The 20,381-nt window shown below is 38.0% G+C and overlaps 1 protein-coding gene across 8 annotated transcripts in view; it reads right to left on the bottom strand.

The window, feature by feature from the left end:
• The window catches only part of map2 (microtubule-associated protein 2), a 146,289-nt gene extending 126,743 nt beyond the window's left edge, over nucleotides 1-19,546 (bottom strand). For all 8 annotated transcript variants that reach the window (XM_043693043.1, XM_043693048.1, XM_043693050.1 and 5 more), the window contains exon 1: nucleotides 19,492-19,546. The gene's annotated coding sequence lies outside the window, so the exon portion shown is untranslated. The remainder of the gene's footprint in view (nucleotides 1-19,491) is intronic.
• Between the last annotated feature and the right edge of the window lie 835 nt (nucleotides 19,547-20,381).

Genomic DNA, 20,381 nt, shown 5'->3' with positions numbered 1-20,381 from the left:
CAAATAGCAAACCTTTCTTCTTCAACTATTGTTGAAAGTGAAATTTAAAAAAAAAGAAACTTGCTGGAAATGTCAGACTTCAGAAACACAAGTCTGATTAGCCTACTTCCTGGCTGTGAGCACAAATGTTCAGTGGTGCTCTGATTTCCAAGAATAAAATATTTAAAATGAGAACTTTAAAAGATATGCATTGTGAGGAGTGTACTGGGACTTCCACCAAAGTTTTAATTACCTAGATTTCCTAGACAGCGCTCCGCAGTTACTTGTAAACAGTGACTGGTTCGAGACTAAAATCACTGCTGTGCAACCTGTTATTTAAGCCAAGTGACTATCCTCATTGATCATAATTGAGAATTTCTCACTAGCATCTCTATGTGCTTACAGCCTCTTGAAATACAGTCCAACGAATCATGAGACACTATAACAATGACTACATCCCCTTGACACACAATGTGGGCACCAATAAAGGAATCAAAATGCTAATGAGCCTATCAAACAACATGGCTCCACTGAAAACAAAGGTGGCAATACACAGTTGGAGAGATGGTGAATCACTACTTTGAGAAGAACATCACCACTGAAAAATCTTGACAATGTAGTAAACTTGCCTGTTGGAACAGAGCTAAGTAATCGCACCCAGAGTGGAGAAGCTCAGAAGAGTTACCATGGGGCAAGGTTCTTGGTGCTGATACTCTACCACCTTACGCTTTCAGGCTCAGGAAACTGGCACATCTATATCACCAATACAAGCTTCTCTGTCTCTGCTAGAGGGAGGGTGCAGTGTTATAGAGTGTGTATGATTAAGATTGCAACTTTCTACAAGATCAAGGGCAAAACAGTGATTGCAACAATTGAGGCATTGCCCTTCTGAGCACTGTAGGAAAAATATTGTCCAACTTGCTCTTGTCGAACTGCATCCACCCTAAATCAATTCAGATCAAGAGACCTGCAAGTGACATGTCCATAAACAAAGGAAGCCACTATACATTGACTTCATAGACTTCACCAAGGCAGTGCACCATGAGCAGAGATGGTCTGCCTAAAGGTGCTGGAGAAACGTGGATACCATAATCAAACCAGAGTTGATAGAAAAGCTGTTCAGACTTGCTTGTCTGATATCCAAGAAAAAGATGTGTTAAATCTTCAACAATTTTACTGCACTGATAGTGGCAACTTAGCATTTCATATTTTGGACAATCTATAGAGGAAATGGGATAGACTCTCACACGAGTGATTTGACCATCATCTCAGGAACAGAAATGCCATGGAATAAGTTGTCACCATTTTGTTCTAGCTCTGCAATATTTGCATTGCCCACATCACTGCATGCAAACATCGCTTTTTTTGCAACGAAGTTTCAAAGCCTTTAAATAATTAACTTGCTCTTTTATAGAAATACATTTAAATTTAAATAGGAGTTAACAAAATTACAAGTCAACATATAGACTACTCAATTACATAAGCGCAATCCAATTCACTTTTACATTTTAGGGATGGTCCATTGTCTAGCAGGCACAATGCACTCGATTGGCATGGTATCCTGTATATTATATTATAAAACTAGCACTTTTTCAATATGGAATGCCTGACTAGTCCTGGATTATCACCATTATATAATATCAGGATTCTGGACTCCAATAGTCACAATATTCTTTATCCATTTCTAGCAAGTATCTGCTGAACCCCTCAGATCTGAATCGTCAAACAGTTTTAATCAGAAATCCCAGCTAAGATCTCATCACAATTAAGACTTTGAAGTGCACGGTGGACTGAGCATGTTACTTCTTGTTTTATGATGTTAAAACATCAGATGCCAAATCTTTAAAATTCTCAGTGTGATTTGGCTAATCTTAGCAGAAAAATCATCTTGGATTTGCTCAACAAGCATAAATAAATGGCTACAGATTCCAATATCTATGGTTACAAGGAACAGTCACCTAACACAAAGGAATTATACTTTTGCCCTGAACATTTATGCAGATACTGTGACTGACAATGGGTTACCACAAAATCCATTAAGAACATTATACTCCGTTCTTCAACAAATTCTTGCTCTATTCCCAGCGACCTCCCACTTCAGGTTCTTACTCAAAACTCCCCATATAGTCATTCCAAAAGCTTTGCACTGGCACCCTGTATTAAAGCAAAAGAATAACAGAGCAGATAGATGTAACGCAGGGTGTTATCACCACTATTAGAAATATTCTTTGCTGCTGATTGAAGTTCCACAGAAAACATTAAATGGAAAAAATTGGTTCACTTACAAGTGTCCAGACTGACTAATTAAAGAACTAAAATTGTCGAGTCCAAAATTCAAATACATGTAAAAGAGATGTGTCACCTTGGGCTGTTGTGCAAACTTTCTGCAACAGTCACATGCAGAGGCTAAAATGGCATGGAGCATACCTGCTTACCTGGCTGGCAGAACTGTGCAGAGAGTCAAGCATCTTTATAACTTAGAGGTTAGAAAATAAATTAGAGGATTGTGATTCTCATACAAGAGTTGGTATTAAACAATTCAAGAGGATAAAAAAAAGATGAGATATTAAAAGAATGAACTTTACAAACATTTGTTATTGGTTCCTTTTAAACAACAAAGAAACCCTAGGCTTTTACAGAACTTCTTTACTACTGCAATTTTGTTTGCATCAAAGTTTTCAAAATTACACTGTAAAGTGTGCAGTACACTGATTTGTTACTCACTTGAAAACAGATTCACTACAAATGATAAGCGAATATAATACAGCATTGAAGGTAATGATTCAACTAACTGTGTAAAAGAACTGATTCAAAACAATGCTGAGGCCTTCATTTCAAGCTCACTGACATTGCAATTGCACAGGTACTCGGTTTATATGAACATTTTTAATGAACTTGAAACAAACTTGGTTGTATATAAATTTCAATTTGTAAATTGTCTGCTGTGAGCTAGTATGTGAACATATTTCAAATTGAGAAACAAAAGATGGTACACATTAAGCCAAGACAAACAACTGCAGAAAGAAATGTCAATAACTTGCATCAACAAAGTACTTTCAATATTGAAACCAGTGCTTCATAAAGATTTAAGGAGAAAACAGAAAGAGCAACTAAATGCTTGAGCAAAAAGTTGTGCTTTGTGCTGAGTTTAAACGAAGATGAAAGTAGTGGTGGACACATAGCCATTTGCAATCAAAAATACACCAGAATCGGGGCTTGAAATTTTAATTGTTTAGTGGACCATTTACACAAAATTAAAATCCCACTTATGTTCCCAGTCACTCTGGCACTCATTCAAACTTGTGCTGTATACACAAGCTAACAATTTGGATTGAATCTAAATTATACTTACAAAAGTCTCTTAGGATGCAAATGCAATTCTCAAGTGTCGAGTAGTAACTGCTAAATTAAGTAAAAATATAAAATTCTAATCGGCTTTAATGAATTATTTTACACAAGCATGTGCAGATAGGAACAGGAAGTTTAATTACACTTGATTATTGCAATATAGTATTGGCAGAAAAAATATTTCAGTTAGCATTAAGGTTGCAATTTCACCTGCTAACCAATTGAACAGTCAAAACTGCAATGTTATTGTGTTGTCATATAAAACCAAATGACCTTTTACTTTTACAGCTTTTTAATAGCAAATAAATACACAGTTTTAATAATTCTGTAGCATTTCCCTGAAGACTAACCAACTTTCCTAACACTTATATGAAAGGCATGTTCATATCAAAATGCCAAGGTGTAGAGGTGCCAGTGTTAGACTGGGATCGATGAAGTCAGGAGTCACACGACACCAGGTTATAGTCGAACAGATTTATTTCAAATCACAAACTTTGAGTGCTGCTTCTTCACTTCACTCGATGAAAGAGTAGGGCTCCAAAAGCTTGAAATTTCAAATAAATCTGCTTGATTATAACCCAGTGTTGTGAGACTTCTGTTATATCAAAATGTGTTATGAACCTATTGGCTGAACATTGCTAAGTTTTAAAAGGACTAAAATAGCAGCCCGAAGATTGCCATTAATTCAGATGGCTTTTGTAATTTCTGCTGAGACTCAGAATTACATCAAGCTTCCAAAATGTATGAACTGAGTAGCCATGGTTGGAGGTCATTCACCACTCTCACCATTCTCTCCCCTCACTACTGATGCATAAGGGCAGTATCTATAAGTTGTTCTGCAACAACTCAGTAAGACTCCATCAAAGGTACCTTTGAAACTCAACCTCTACCACTTAGATGGAGAAAGACTGTAAATGCATGGGAACATGTTGGAGTTCCTCTCCAAACTGCACATCATTCTGCAATCGGGTCTATTGAAAATATTGAGCCTTCTTTCAAAAATCTGTGAATACCCATCTAGTAAAAGCAGCATCTCTGGTATAATTTTACAGGGGTTTAAACTGCTCATTCCTGCAATGGAGCTGGCAAGCGAAGAGCTGCTGCAAACAGACCTTAATGCACAAATGGCTGGAAGTAGGAATGGTGACAGGGAATCCTGGAATTGGGTTCCACATGTCTTTGTTACAAGTCCGGACCAGCCTGACTGGGTGAAAATCTGGGCTTTCATCCCAATTAAGAAAACTGACTACCTTCCTCTCCCTATTTTCACACAATAATACATTTAAGAAAAACATAAAATAATGATGCTACTTCAGCATCAGTACTTTCTATAGCACTTACAACACTGAGCTATCACAACAGACAGGTAACATAGAATCCCTGCAGGTGGAGGCCATTTGTCCCACTGAAACTCCGCCAATCCTTTGAAGGGCATTCCACCCCTCCCTCACCCTATACTCGTAACCCCACATTTCCCGTGGCCAATCCACGTATCCTACAGATCTTTGGACTGTGGGAGGAAACCAACTGGTGGAAACCAAATCAGAATGTGCAATCTCCATAGAGACAGTCACCCAAGACTGGAATTGCACCCGGGTCCCTCGTGCTGTGACGCAACAGTACTAAACACTGTTTCCCCAAACAACTTGCTGTTGCTATTACTACCAATTAAAGGAACAAATATGCAGCGTACAAACTAATCTGACTAGACCTCTTTCATAGTCTCATACAGTATTAAGCTACGGGTAAGTAATACAGTATAGTTGAAATGCTAGCCCCAGTCATATAATGCTAAAAACAGTTTTTAAATCAACTTAATGCTATGACTAAATCTTCAATTAGACTATATGCCTGGATCTTCTGAGGTGTGGCAATCATTACTGGATAGCTACTCCACTTAAACTTTGCAGTCTCGACCCTGCACCACATTTCTTCACAGCCAGCTTCTCCAGAAATGTGGAGCACACTGTCAGCATTATAAAGTTGGGGGGAGACATTAGCTGCCACATGCCATGTTTAAAGGATCAGTGTGAATACTGGTGAATGGGAGCTAACGAGTGGGTGAGTGGTTAAATGGATGAATGAGTAGGGTCCGCAGGGTAGGCAGGCTAAGTGGGTAGAGAAGAGTGAGTGTGGGGCATTTGGGTCAGGACTAGGTAGCCAGGTTAAGGCGGGAGGCGGGGCAACAGTTTGGATTGGGATTTAGCTCATTACGATAGTTAGGGTTGTCTCTGAAGTGAACCTTAATCAGAAAAGATGTTTTTGATGGTTTTGGTATTCTATCCACACAACAGCTATTAGCTCACCTTTAAAGTGAAATTGCTACCTCCATGCAGTTTCCAACAAGCTTATTTCCTTTTCTGAACAAGGAAGTGGTGTTCATGCTGATTCCAACATTCCAAATTGTGTCTTTACACCGTGATTTTCAAACGTGCTTGCTTTAAAATGATCCAGAAACATAGGGGACTAAAAGCTGACAAAGCCCTAATGCCGGATGGCTTACGTCCTATTGTTCAGAAGGAGCATGCAGTGGTTATGACTTTCAAACTTCTCTAGATTCCAGAACAGTCTCAGTTGATTTGAAGTTAGGAAATGTATCATTCAAGAAAGTGAGGAATGGAACTACTAGCGAGTTTGGTTGGCAGGTCAACAGGAAATCTATAATGAAAGAATGTAGCTAGAAAATCACAGCAAGATCTGACAAACTTAATAGAAGGGAAATCATGTTTGACAGATTTAATATAGATAATTAGTGGGTAAAAGGGGAGTCTGAAGTACTGTGGTCAGTTTTAGCCTCCATATCCAAGGGAGGAATTATTTGCCTTTGAGATGGACAAATTGGATTAGTTCCTGCGATGAGAGTTTGAGTAAATTGGGTCTGTACTCTCTGGAGTTTAAAAGAATGAAAAGTGATGTCACTGAAACATAGATTCTGAAGAGGCTTGACAGGATATGCACCAAAAGGTTGTTGCCCCTATTGAGGAATCAAGAACTCTGGGTCATGGAGGCAGGGTAGCAATTATTTGGGACTTGTAAGAATAGGTTTTTTTCATAGGAATTAAGTTGTCCACTGAAAAGGTCTGTGCTTTTTTTTTCCCATTTACAAATTATGGAATTAAAGGAGATGGGGAATTGGCAGCAAAATAGTTTGAGACAGATCAATACAATCCTGTTGAATGGTACAGCAGTCTCAAAGGACACTGTGGTCTTCTAGTTCTTATACTCATATTTGAGAGAGTAAAATAATTTGTAGATAAGTGCATTTCAGAAGTATCGCATCACAATACTATTTGTAATAAGCAGCTCTCCACAAAGTCACTTCAGTTTAGTAATCTTTAGAAGTCTATAAACGGTATTTCTTTAATGGTTTACCTGCTAATACAATGAATAGTTGAGTCAAATGGACCAGCAAGATCAAAGGTTCAGTCCCATTTTACACCTAGTGAATTGATGCCCATTGATGGGCACTACCATTAGTCTGTGTCCTTGCATTAGGGAGCATACCATGAATCACAATTCCTCTCCCCATTCGTATGTAGTAACACTTGATTGAAATCTTGTGTGTGTAAATATTAGTTTGGAAAGCTTGGTTTTGATACTCTCATTCACCAAAAAACCTCTATTGATAACCTTCAGCTAACCTCCATGTTATTCCATTGTGGAGGTTTTCATTTCCAAAAGAGGCAGCTTCTTGTTTTTCAAATGTTTACAATTATAGTGTGAAATATTCAAAATGCACATGAGTACAATTAATTTAATTCAGTTTTATGTGTATTTAAAGAACAAGTTGGAATGGTCACTTAGAGTCAGCTAGAAATTTCAGTTTTCACTGCTTATTCCAAGGACATTTGCACAAACTTGATTTGTCCATTGTGCACAGTAGCTAGGATAACTGAAAAATGTATACAGTTTAAAAATTATAGTTTATGAACTTATAAAAGTACCCACGCAAATCTTAGGATTATTCAACTCCAAAACCCTTCTACTAAATTGTTCCCAGGCCATGAGAACAGGACAAAGATTAAATCTAATTAACTTCATTTGAAAGGCAATTTATGAAATTCCCAGAGATTCTGACTTGTGGGAAAGATTCCATGGTTTTTGGATCAGTTTCTATTTGCATGGTGTTTTGCCTCTTTTTAACTATTGTACAATGAATTTATAATCCTTGCACACAGCTTCAGATGTCAAACCACAGGTATCTGGTGTTGAGCAGGGTCAGTGTAAAAGTTTGGCAAGCTTTATTGTCGATAGATATTGCCATTCCTTAATGGGGTTGTTGCCTTATATACTTCTGAAATCTCCAACTAAATGCTGCTGAAACATTCAGCTTTGACATTAATGCTACTCTGTGTTGCAGCAGATAAAGTAATTGAGAAAAACCCAAACCCATAATCTGGGATGTTTCAGTCCCTTACTTCCAGATAGTTGAAAAGCCTGTGGTGGTGAGTGTTCAGTCAGAAATCTTCAGAAAGTGGTGCCCTTTCCTTCACAGTCAAAGAAAAACCTGAATTATAGATAGATCCAGTATTTCCCCTCATCAGGCACTGCAAGCTGTGGCTTTTAACTAATCAAGACTTTACAACTGTGAACCCATCACTCTGTGCCTACTGCAAACAAGTACAAGTACTTGGAGTAGCAAGATCAAGGAACAACAAATCTTGACAAGCTGAAAGGATCATCTCTGCAAACACTGTGGAGAGGTACCACTGAACTGCTTTTCCAGTCTTCCTCTCTGCCTATAACATTCAGTTTTTGAGACTATTCTATTAGGTAGTTACTATCTTGAGTTATAAACCAATTGTTCATAATTGCTTATCTGCAGCCAGAATTTATTTGTAATAAATAGTAATTCCTGTCAAGTTTAGAAATCAGGTCCGCTCTGTCAAGTGGGTCTAATCATCAGCTAAAATGGAGGAATCTTACCTAGTTTTATAAAATCTGTAATGTTTGTAGCGACAGTGGGGTTAGCAAGACTTGATTTTTAGTGCAATACCCAGTGAACGAATAATTTTGTTGTCATGTGTATTTTACAGTGAAGTACTACAAAATACAGTGAAAAGGTTTTGTCTGTCACCATAATCTGGCACCATTTTGATAGTCTAAGCGAAAATGAAGAGATATAGTTTAGGAGAAGTCCGGGTTCTGAGCCTCGCCACACCCAACTAATGACAGAGTCGCCAATCCTCAGGTGCCATCTTTCACCACTGGGCTGATTCACCTTCACTACCGCCTGAGCGGGGCACAGCAAAGATGGAGACAATTACCACGGTCGATGCTACCGTGGTGCCCTCCAGCTACCCATTTCACCGCCATGACCACTGGACCCAACCAACAATCAAACAGCCGATCCCCAGGCACCGTCTTTCACTGCCAGGCCTGCCTTGCTGACGTTGCATCAGGGCTCACTCTCCTCCCAGACTCTCAACACCACCATTGCTGGGAGTAGCCAACTCTGCTGCCACCCACCTGCTGAAGATGCTGAAAAAGGTTTTAAAGAAAAAAAACATTAAAAAAGAGCAAAAGTAAAAAGAAAAAAAACAGAAAGCAAGCGGAAGTGAACAAGCCCCAAACCAGGAGCCAAAGGCAGCGCTGCTACTCTGCCACTATCTTGACAACCGAACCCACACAATAAACACAAGGATGGTATAACCAACTCTTAAAGTAGACAAATTTGTTTTCTAATTTCCAGAGAATGCTCATATTGCCCTGGAAATATTGCTGCCATATGGCGAATAAATATGAACCACAGTCTGCCACTCCCTGTTGAATCAGATGTAATTTCAGTTTATTACACGTTTAAAAAAAAAATGAGGTGGCAGGGTTGGAATTCAACAAACGATAACTCCCAACATCCCCTCAGCAAGGCCTACAATTCAATAGAGTGTTCTCCTAGATTTAGTCTACAGATCTGGAAATTGTCTTGAGATTTGTCTGTCCATTTTAACACAAGTGTGCAATAAATTAGACCCATCTTAAACAATTATCTCATCAGTATGTTTTAGAAACTTCATCATCAGGGTCTCTGAATCTTCTTTGTGTGTGTTGCACACAGCCATCTACTGTCTCTCGGATTAGTTTTAGGCCCGTCCTCAGACAAGTTAAATGAAGAAAGGCATTATACTAAATGATAAAGGAAATGCATAAATATATGTTTAAGTTAGCCAGTGTTGAGTAATGCCGCTTTTATAGAGAAATTTACCATAACTATAGTTTTAATCATGGAAGGGAAATCGTTTCCCTTAAATGAAGGGCTAATAAGTAGCTTGGGAGCTAAGTTCATGATAGAATTCTGCAAATGTTCAAGACAACCAATTTAAAAGACTAAGGTCCCTAAGCAACAATTAGACATAGGCCTAGCTTTTTTTTATAAAAAGATAGTTATGGAGAGCAAACTGTTGTCTAGGCAACCAGAGAATTCCCTTGTTTTTTGAATAGGAAAATAAGACCTCTTAAGTCTATCTTAGAAGGGAAATACTGGTTTAAAGTAGCACTCATAAAATAATACTTCTAAGAGTACAGCAATCTTTCAGTACTGTACAGTACAGACCATAAAACAAAGCAGAAATAGGCCATTTGGCCCATCGAGTTTTCTCCACCATTTAACAAAATCATGGCTGATCCGGTAACCAATGACTCCACTTTCTTGTCTTTTCCCCATAACCATTTGTTCCTTTGATGATTGAAAAGCTAATTCAGCATTTAATATAATTACTGACCTTGCTTCTATAGCTTTCTGAGGTAAAGAATTCCGTAAATTCACTGCCCAAGAAATTCCTTCTCCATGTCTTAAGTGGACAACCATGTTATGCCATTTGGTCCTACTCCCTCAAGGGGAAACAATCTTTCCACATCTATCCTGTCGAGCACCTTAAGAATCTTGTATGTTACAATGAGGTTGCCTCTCATTCTAAGTTCCAATGAGGACAGCCTTAAACTACTCAATATCTCCTCATAATAAATTCCCTCCATACCCAGGATCAACCTAGTGAGCCTTCTGTAGACTTAATGCCAGTATCTCTCCTAGGTAAGGGGACCAAAGTTGTTCACAGTATTCAAAGTGTGGTATAACTACTGCTTTGTATAGGTTAAGCAAGACTTCCCTATTTTCATAATTCATTCCCTTTGAATTAAATGCCAACATTCCATTTGCTTTCCCTATTATTAACTGCTGAACTTGTATATTATTATTTTGTGATTTCATTACAAGGACTCCCAAACCCTTTTGTTCTGCAGTTTTTGACCTTTTAAATAAAATTTACCTCCTCTATTCTTCCTATTCAAGATCTTATATTTTCCCACATTATATTCCATTTGCCAATTTTTGAATAACACCTTTCTGCAGACTCTGTCATTCTCACCATTTGTACTCAGACCTATTTTTGAATCATCTGCAAACTTTAGTCAATTCGTCATGCACAACTTCCCCCTTGGAGCCATCTGCTTGATTACATTATGCATTTCAAAATGCTCTATTCCATCCTTTACAGCAGACCTGAATATCTGTCATTAGGAAAATATTAACATAACTGACCTAGAGTTACTATTTTTGTGACTCCTTCCTTGTTTGAATTAGGGTGCAATATCCCCAAGAGCTTTTCTAGAATCCAAGGATTTTTGGAAGGCTATTTAAAGTGCAATCACTTCCCTTAACATCTGACAACCAGGTCCAAAGGACTTGGGGCCTTCAGCACAATAAATTTCTATAATGCTTTTTCTCAAGTGTTTGCTATTCCATTTATTTCCTCCCCACCTTTATTTCATGATTTGGTATTCCTGGAATGTGATTACTAACCTCAATCACAATGACTAATGTGTAGTATTTAATCAACTTCATTTCCCAGTTTCCCACTTTTAATTTTATTTTTAATTCTACCTCTTGCTTCCTTTCTACATGTTTAAGGAAGCTCTTACTGAAGTTTTTATATTACTTACTAGTTTACACTCAGTTTATTTTCTCTCTTTTCATTTGGTCTTTTTTGGTGGTTCTTAAAGATTTCCCAATCATCTGGTTTACCACTAATTTTTAACCACATTGTGTCATTTTTTCTATCCATCTGGTGCTGTTCTTAATTTCTTTGGTTTGCCATGGTTGCCTTATCCCCTTTATAGGATCCTTCTCACTAGAATATATATTTGCTGTAAGGCAGAAATTATTTTATTAAATGTCTGCTATTGTTCAATCACCATTTTTATGCTAAACACATTTTCTAATCCACTCCTGTTAACAGTCTCCTTATTTCTTGGTAATTACATTTACTTGAGTTTAGCACAGTTCTTTCCAAACAAGTTTTGTCTTTCAAAATAAATGCTAAAGTCTGCCGAGTTATAGTTACTGTTTCCCATGGGATCCTCTACTCTGACATCACTTATTAAACCTGCCATATGACCAGAACAAAAGTAGCCTGATCCCTGCTTGGATCCACAATATATTGTGAGGAAACTATCCCAAATGCACCCTATGACCTCTTCCTTGTGACTACCTTTCAATGTGCTTTTCCTAATCAACAAGGTGGTCAACTTATCCATGATTAATATACTTTTATTTAAATATGCCATCATTATGTCCTTATATATTCTGTTGTACAGTATACCTATTGTTAGTGGACCTACAGATGACTCCAACCAGTGCCTTCCTCACCTTTTGATTTACGCCTACAAATATGGATTTCCCAAATTGCAATCAAAGATACTTTTGTACTGTCATATTTTTCCCATCTTTTACTAACAAAGCTACCCTACCATTCTTCCCTTCCCACCTGCCCTTTTGAAAAGTCACATAACATTGAGCCTTGAAGAGGTTTTCCTCCTCTCTCTTGCCTTGAAGAAGTTTTCCTCCTCTCTGATTTTACTGCTCCTCGGATGCCGCCTGAACTGCTGTGCTCTTCCAGCACCACTAATCCAGAATTGAGTATTTATTCCCATTTTTGTTCTCCTTGTATATCATACTTATTAACCTCTAAAGCTATTCATTCACACTGTATTTTGAATACTACGTGCTTTAAAAGATGAGACACAGAATTATTGCTTCTTCTTTATTGTTTTCTTCCATTTACCCCATTTGTTTTTTTTTCATGTTTGCACACTGTCCCTTCCTGCCCCATCTTCAATATCATTACTCTAATAACTGTCCTACAATGTTGCCATATCCTTTTGGTTTTTGGCAGTTTGCAACTCCTCCCCAGAACATTTTCCCCCTCTATATTAAGTTTAAATTCCTCTCTGTGACATTAGTTATGGGATGACAGAACACTAGACCCTGCATGTGCCAGTCTAAATTACACATTATACAAATTATACAAGATACTGAGGAAAGGATGGTATCAAAGCTAAATCCTTCCACACTCAAGGAAAAGATTTTCTCATGTCTCCTTTGCAGAAATATCCTGAAGGCTGTACAATATAAATTACAGATTTTATCATTTAAGCATAGAATATTAAGATTAAAGAAGGTTGAAAGTATTGGTTGTAACCAGGAACCTAGGCAAGTACTTGAAAAAAAAGTGAAGTGGTTCTTAAAACGTAAATTTGATTGACGATTTACAGCAGGAATTAGCTAACCTTGCAAATGATGGTTTACACTTGAAGTAACAGCAATTAACTTTTAGACTAACTTTCTTTCTCAGCTCATTTCTACTCCTTAATCTGCAACCAAGGCTGGAATTTTCTAATCTGGATCACGATCTCTATTTTCAATCCACGTCAGATCCACGCCTTTGGTGGAGTTGTTTTTAGTCAAAGTTTTCAGCGATGAACTTTCCCCTGCATCTACAAAACCCAAGAATCCATGAAGGAGGCAATGGAAAAGACTGGTGATAAAACCAAGCTCCCTTTTTCAGCAGCATATACTGTATTTTTTGGTTCAAAGGTCTGTAAGCCATTTTGGCAGTAAAAAAAATTAGTTAAGTGAGGGCCATCGGCACTACCTGGATCAGGGAGGTGGGGGTATTGGGTCTGCAAGACATTTAGGTGGGGGATAATTGGGAAAGAGTCAGGTTTGGGTCACGTGGATCAGAAGACTTGGACTTATTTGTGATATTAATAGTGACTCAGAGTTGGGAGGGGAGGGGGAGGGTTTCAGTTTTATTGTTAGCTAGGATTTAGAGCAGGTTTTGATTTCTCTAACTAGTCAACTAAGTGAACCAGAAATCTCTGAAGTGTGTTGACTCTAGCTCAGATTTAGGGATTGTTCCTAAATAGTTCCAGACACTGGGTAATTATCCACTGGATGTTTCAAGTTCCCAGGCAATTCCCACAGAGTCAGTTGCATTGGAATTTCCACGTGATCCCAATATGTAACTCCAGTCTATGCTGCTCAAATAATTACCTTCTAGTTGGAAGATCTGGGCCTAAAAATTCAACATGGTGGATATTTTGCTTTTGTTTACAAACAGGACTGTAGCAAAACTCATCCTAAACTACTTGGTTTTGTTTGCAGATTAATTCAGGCTTCTCATGTCTGCAGGGCGTAAAAAGGATAATTCTTGACTGCATTACACATCTGTGGTACCTGTTGATGACCTCATCAGTAGGAAGTCAAAGGCAATTTCTTTATTTATTTTGCCCAAGTCAGATGCTAACCATTGGTGCATCAGAACCACATTTCAGGCCACCTCCCACTAACAAGGTCAAAAATCAATTTGTAGTCTCTTGTTGGAGGTAGGGGCAGGTATATGCTGCCCTCTTCTGAGAGGAGTTTTAAGTGTCTCTTTAGCCTCTACTGAAAGTAGATTGCTTTGAAAATTATTGAAGAAATCTGCACTGCTAAATATTCAGGGAACTGAGGTCATGATCCTAGCTTAGGCCCTTGTTGTTGCACCACACATTCAGTGCTCAAAGATGGTCACCAGAGCTGACCAGGTGCTTCTCTGTGGGCCACACCCAAATTCCCAAGGGGACTTAGGGAACAGGAATATCTCATTCAGAATGTTTCATCTCAGCCTTGTGCTCCCAGCCCATATTAGACATTTTTTTTTCCTTGATACCACCACAAAGCTGTATTCTTAAGTACATGGCCAGGATGCAGCATAGAGATTCCCAGGAATTCAAATGCATTTTCTCAATAAACAAAACAAAACTTCTGACTGAACACAGTCAAGTACTCAAAATTGGTCAAGTGGTAAAACATTACCAATCCAACAGGGTCTAGTCAGCAAAGTCTACAAATTGTATTTAGCCCCACACTGGAAAAGACAATTTGCATTTCAACAGTCACTTCTTTTCAGTGATTTCATCAGTTCTCAAGAGTTCTTAAATCGTTTGAGAGAGTAACAATGCAATTAATTTAGTACGATTTAGGCACAAAATGCATTTTAACGGACACATCATAATCTCTTTTCTCTGTATTGCATTTGACAATTCATGAATGAACACCCTGAAAGCCATTTAATTTGAACAGCTTGTGCTAAATTTAGCCAGTCACTTTTGCCCCTGAAATGAATAATATAATGATAATTTGAAATGACACTGTTATAAATCAGCTGTCAGAAGATGGGCAGTTTCATTGCAAGGACCTGGACATCCATCACGTTAAATTGCTGATGCAGCTCTACAGTGCATCATCACATATACTCTGGCACAACACACAATTTACAATTGAATCATTAAAACAAGGGTGACAGGAAACAATTTCTTTCAAGAATAATACTCAATGCAAAATACTGCTTCCAGAGGGTCCAAAGATATCAGAGATGTAACCAAATGCGCATTTTAAATATAGATCACAGAAGATTTTTAAAAAGGTGAACTGCACAATAGTTCTGTTACCAAAGATATCATCTTAGTGCAGCACTGACTCTGACAAATCCAGTTCACCTCTTAGTTTTTCCACGTTTAGTTCTTTTGAGCTAAAGCAGCAGTAGAATTAGTATGAATAACTTTCCCAGTGTACTAAGGAGGGTTTACAATAAAGGTCAATCAAATTTCCCATAACCACTTCCTGAAGTACAGGGAAGTGTAGATTTTGAAGTAAAAAGTTTAAAGTCCTTCCATCCCATAATGGAATACTTTGCAAACACACAAAGCCAACTCTTGGCTGTGGTACTAGTGGGCATTTCACATCCAAGGAATTGCATCCAAACTCAATTAGAAATAGCAAAGGGTAAAAAAAAAACTAACTCATTTTTAACAGGCTTACGATCCCAGAAAAAAAAAACGTGGAAGAAATATTTTAGATTTTTCCATAATTCACTGCTATAACAGTACTGAAACAAAAAGCACATTGCTGCTGAACACGAATGTGAAGCACTGATTATGATTTGCTCCATTAAATAGCCCTTCATATCAGGCACATCATAATTAAAAGTTACCATTGTCCTTGAACTGCAGAGAGGAATATTTATCCAATATCAGCAGACCACACATGTTGCAAATTCGATAGTATTCATATGTACAGAGACAAAGCAATGAATATGCGAATATAATGATGCACAGCTATTTATGGTTAAACTTTTGGTGAAATCAGTCCATGAAATCCCACTTGTGAACAATTTTTTTTACAAGATTTTAAAAGTTAATGATGGGCTGGCCTTTGACTACATTTATTCTTGTAAGTACCTATTTATTGAAAGTGTGCTTCCTGTTGCCTGAAGTTTACTTTCAGCCAGATATCAACAAAACACCATCTAACGTCAGAATTCAAAGTAAGCAAGCAAGCATTACTGCACAGGAAGCCAATAAATTCAGTAATGCTGTTGGACATTTCCTGGATGAGTTTATACAGTCAGATAAAAGTGGTGGCATGACAAATTACATCAACTTCTTACGGATCATCAAAACAATGGGAAGAATGCAACTTATTGTAATATTACGAATATATTAGACAGCTACGTTTACAATTAAAACAGACTCAACATTCTTCAGTGCTTAACATGAAAAACATCATTCCAGATCAATGTTATAGAACTTCAATGGGACCAGATAAATGATATTGGTCAGCATTGTGCTGACCATTATCGAAGTCACCAAAATACGTTGTTCATAATTCAGATAGTTAACTTTGCCAGTGCTACCTTCTAATGTGCCAGAGTAAAAATGAACTTATTGCTTAGTTGTAAAAGAGATGCACAGAGATTCACATTTCAATTTTAGTTTTGCTGTACTTAATTCATTTTCTTCTATGAAAATAAGTTACCTTCATAGAACTAAAGGATTTATTTCTGCAATCTTTCAGAGGTGAAAAATAGATCCTTGTCTTTTTTGTTTTAAAAATAGGTGCCAGAGCACACATAGTTTTCTATGCTTTCTTTTGGCAAATTAACCTCCTAAAATGAAGGTCTGGATGTGCTGACTAAGGATGACTTGCAAGTGATCTAAAAATGGTGGTGGGTGAGTCTAATTTCCAGGGTTCCTGACCCCATTCCTGGATTTTCCAATTTCACCAAAGTCTATGAAGTCATAATCTCTCTCACTCTTGATGTTAAACAAGGCCAGCTCCATTGCAGCAATTGAAGTGGTCCACCCTGCCTCAAGTGGTGTGGAATCAGGCCTGATTTAAACAAACAGTCATTGGTCATGGCACCTCAGAGGTGCTGTCCCCCTTGGCCTGCATCACTAAGGCGCAGGGGGTTCCTGAAAAGTAAATTCAAATGCTCTTCCTTGTGCGTCCACCACCACCACCCCACCCACTCCCCATGCCAGGCAGTAACTCTTCAAACACCAACGATGTCTCACCACTTCCCTACTTACTCATGGCCCTTCATACTTCACTATGGCACTTCCATGACCATTCATCTATACGTTGTATCGAAGAAAATTCTATATAGTGCTATTTGCGTGCGTACAATAAAACATAGAAAGAATCATTCTTTGATAACTTGCCATTATGTTCAAAAGAAACCTTTAACTACAGTCCAGAAGTGTCAGTCATTCAAAGACATTGAGGTTTCAATAACTGAAATTTCAAAAGCAGTAAACCTTCTGTAAATAACAAACTGATAGCAGATGTCAGAGAGCTCAGAGCTGTAAATCAAGCAGGGGCTCAGGTGCTTTGAGAACAACGAATTTCTGGGCTCTCAGCCAAGGTTCATATGCAATCTTGACCCTGCCCATCACTGAGGGGAGGGAAGGAAGGAAGCACCAATGCACTAGTCTAGAACCTTGCATCATTAGAACCGATCCAAGAATGAACAAACTGGGAATGGGGTCCTTTCACAACACAGGAAGTAAAGTTGAGATAGCTGTAGGACTCTAAGGGTTTGTAGTGGACATTATTAGATAGCCTCTTTCCAGAAATAGAGACAAAAACTGAGCAAGAGAAGGGACCATTATCGAAGTCACCAAAATACGTTGTTCATAATTCAGATAGTTACCTTTGCCGGTGCTACCTTCTAATGTGCCAGACTGGAAGCTGAGGGAGGGTACCAGAGGGAGTGAAATAATAAATGTTTGACATATCCCACAAAACATACACTACTGGTACCCCTGCAGGTATTTTATTTAGAAGAAGTGGAATTGAAGGAATTGTTGCTCAGAGTAGGGATAAGCACAGTCAAGTGGAGGAGGATGGTAGTGGATGAGGACTGATTGGGCCTATGCTCAAGGAAGAAGCAAAGGCCATCCTTGTGGGGGGGCTTAGAAATAAATAATGAAGAGGTGCGGGTTACTATCAAGAGACTGGAAAACTGTTGAAGTGGCATAAGGCATCAGAAGAGATGTGAATGTAGAGAGGAAGAGTTTGTACAGGCGGAGAAATAAATGGAGTCAAGAGAAGAAGAAAAGTTCAGCAGGACAGAAACAAGCTAAAACAATCCGTTAACCAAGGCAGATTTGATCATAGATCTTGGGAAGGGGTTACAAGCCATACAGGAATTGGGAATTATGATATTGGATGCAGTGGAGGAAAGTTCTCAAGAAGTTATGAGCTATGTGCGTCTACTGAATGCAAAAATTTGATGTTCAGTAGTGGATCATGGCTTAGGAAAGGATAAGAGGAAGTGCAGAGTTAGCATTTTGCCTCTGATGGGTAGAGGTCTGTGTATCAGATAACAATAATGCGGCCCTTGTCAGTGGGTTTGGATGGCAATCACTGTCTTTAGGCACTGCACTTCAATATCCTTTCGTATTCACCCTGTCACAGACCTTTTCCTTTGTTCTTCGAACCATTTCTATAGGACTGTTCTGAAGAAGGGTCACTGGACACAAAACATTAACTCTGAGGTCTTTCCACAGATGCTGCCAGACCTGCTGAGTTTATCCAGCAATTTCTGGTTTTGTTTAGGATTATGATTTCCAGCATCCACAGTTCTTTCAGAGTGTCATTTAGAGTAATAAAGATTTAAGTCTACAATTTATTAAATGCAGTTAAATCTATAATGAAAAATTCCATTTCTGCTCGCTAATTTTTTGCCCCTTGATCAAATGGTAGAGTTTCAAGAATTCCTTTTCTTCACAAATATTGTAATTTTCTAAATGAAAGTCTAGCCACTAAGTGCTGTCAGTGTCTGATTACGTCATAACGTAATTCTGCTCTCACAAACATGCAATGCTGCAGATCAGAGGCACTATTGCATTTGAAAAGTGAAAGAATGCTTTGAATGGGTGAAGGAAAGGATATCATAAGCCATACCAAAAACATTAGGGGATGAAATGGAAAAAAATACACAACCGTCAGAATTTGGCACAAACCAAGATCAGAATTTATTTATAGAAATTACAGAAAAGAACTTTCAAGAGGCTTAACTGATGCATGGAAATTCATGGCATGTAAAATATTGTGCATTTCTGCAAAATAAGACCTTTCTGACGCAAGCAATTTAATACAATTTAATACACGTTAATGGTCTCATACTTCACAGACAAACTATTGCATTTAACAAACTGAAAAAAGTCCTATCGCAATCTAATTTCTCCACTGAATTGTAGCGGTAACATTACAGTTTTAGAAGATGTTTAAAATGCTTGCATGGAGGGAAATAGCACTTTATAATCTGCTCACAGTATTTACTAACTATCCCATTTAGTTTTGCAGTGACAGCAAGTGTGAAATTGCCAAATAATGTCAATCAGGTTTGCTTCTCAAAACTATAGACTGCCAGATTTGAAAATGCAATCAGACATATTCACTGTTAAATACAAAATGAATAAATAAATAACACTTTAGGTCTAAATGTCAGTGAATGATATAGCAATTACTTTATTCTCATGATGCAGAAGTGAAGAGCATACCTCTGAAGGAGATCTTTCACGTTTTCTAATTTGAGAAATCAATCGAACTCTGAAAAACAAATAATTTCAGTCAATTACAACCCAAAATTACTTTTCATTATCATACATGGAACTGTTTCTTAAATTAATGTTCTAACCGATCTTTCTAATTCAAAAAGTCACTTCAAAATAGTCTTAACTTGCTGATGCACTGAATTGCATAATTTCTATTCTTAAATGACTGCATGATGATTCTACTGTAGCCTGATTAAGGCCCTTCACACAAAAATAAACTCAATTGACGCCGTTGGATCAGAAACTACTGCCAGAGAAAACTGTCTTGCAGGAGAGTTAACAGTTCAGCAACCTCAGAAAACTCCAAGCCTGGTGGGTGGTGAAAGCAATCAATAGTTAGACAGTTATGATAATTCAAAAGGATGCTGCTGCATTCTCATCTGTTTAAGGGCATGATGGGAGTTGGCAACACATCCTCCCTGACGAGGATTTTAATTGCAACCAGTGAAGCATATCCCTTGGATCAAAGCCCTAAATCTTTACAATGTCATGCCAGGAAACCAAGGAACACAAGCTCAGCAAATTCAGGCTGACAAAGGCCTTACTGTCCCTTATTCTCAATTGATTTTTTTTTAAAAACTTGTACACTTATTAAAAGTATTATAATACAAAGTCTCAGACAAAAATAATCATATCTTCAGCTAGTGTTGAAGCAGTAAATTATTTCTCTACTTGCTGTGAAGGAATTGTGAACAGGGGAGCAGCTACTTGGCTACACATCTGGCACATTATTGAGAAATGACACAAATGGATGGTTTTGATTAAGCATTAAATATGGCAGAGGTCAATGAAGCACTTCTACCCAGAAAAGTAGGTCATGAATCTTCAGAGGTTTC

The sequence above is a fragment of the Chiloscyllium plagiosum genome, chromosome 7 (genome assembly GCF_004010195.1).
Source record: "Chiloscyllium plagiosum isolate BGI_BamShark_2017 chromosome 7, ASM401019v2, whole genome shotgun sequence".
Lineage (NCBI taxonomy): Eukaryota > Metazoa > Chordata > Chondrichthyes > Orectolobiformes > Hemiscylliidae > Chiloscyllium > Chiloscyllium plagiosum.
Note: the sequence above shows the minus strand (reverse complement) of the source record. Positions and strands in the feature narration are given on the sequence as shown.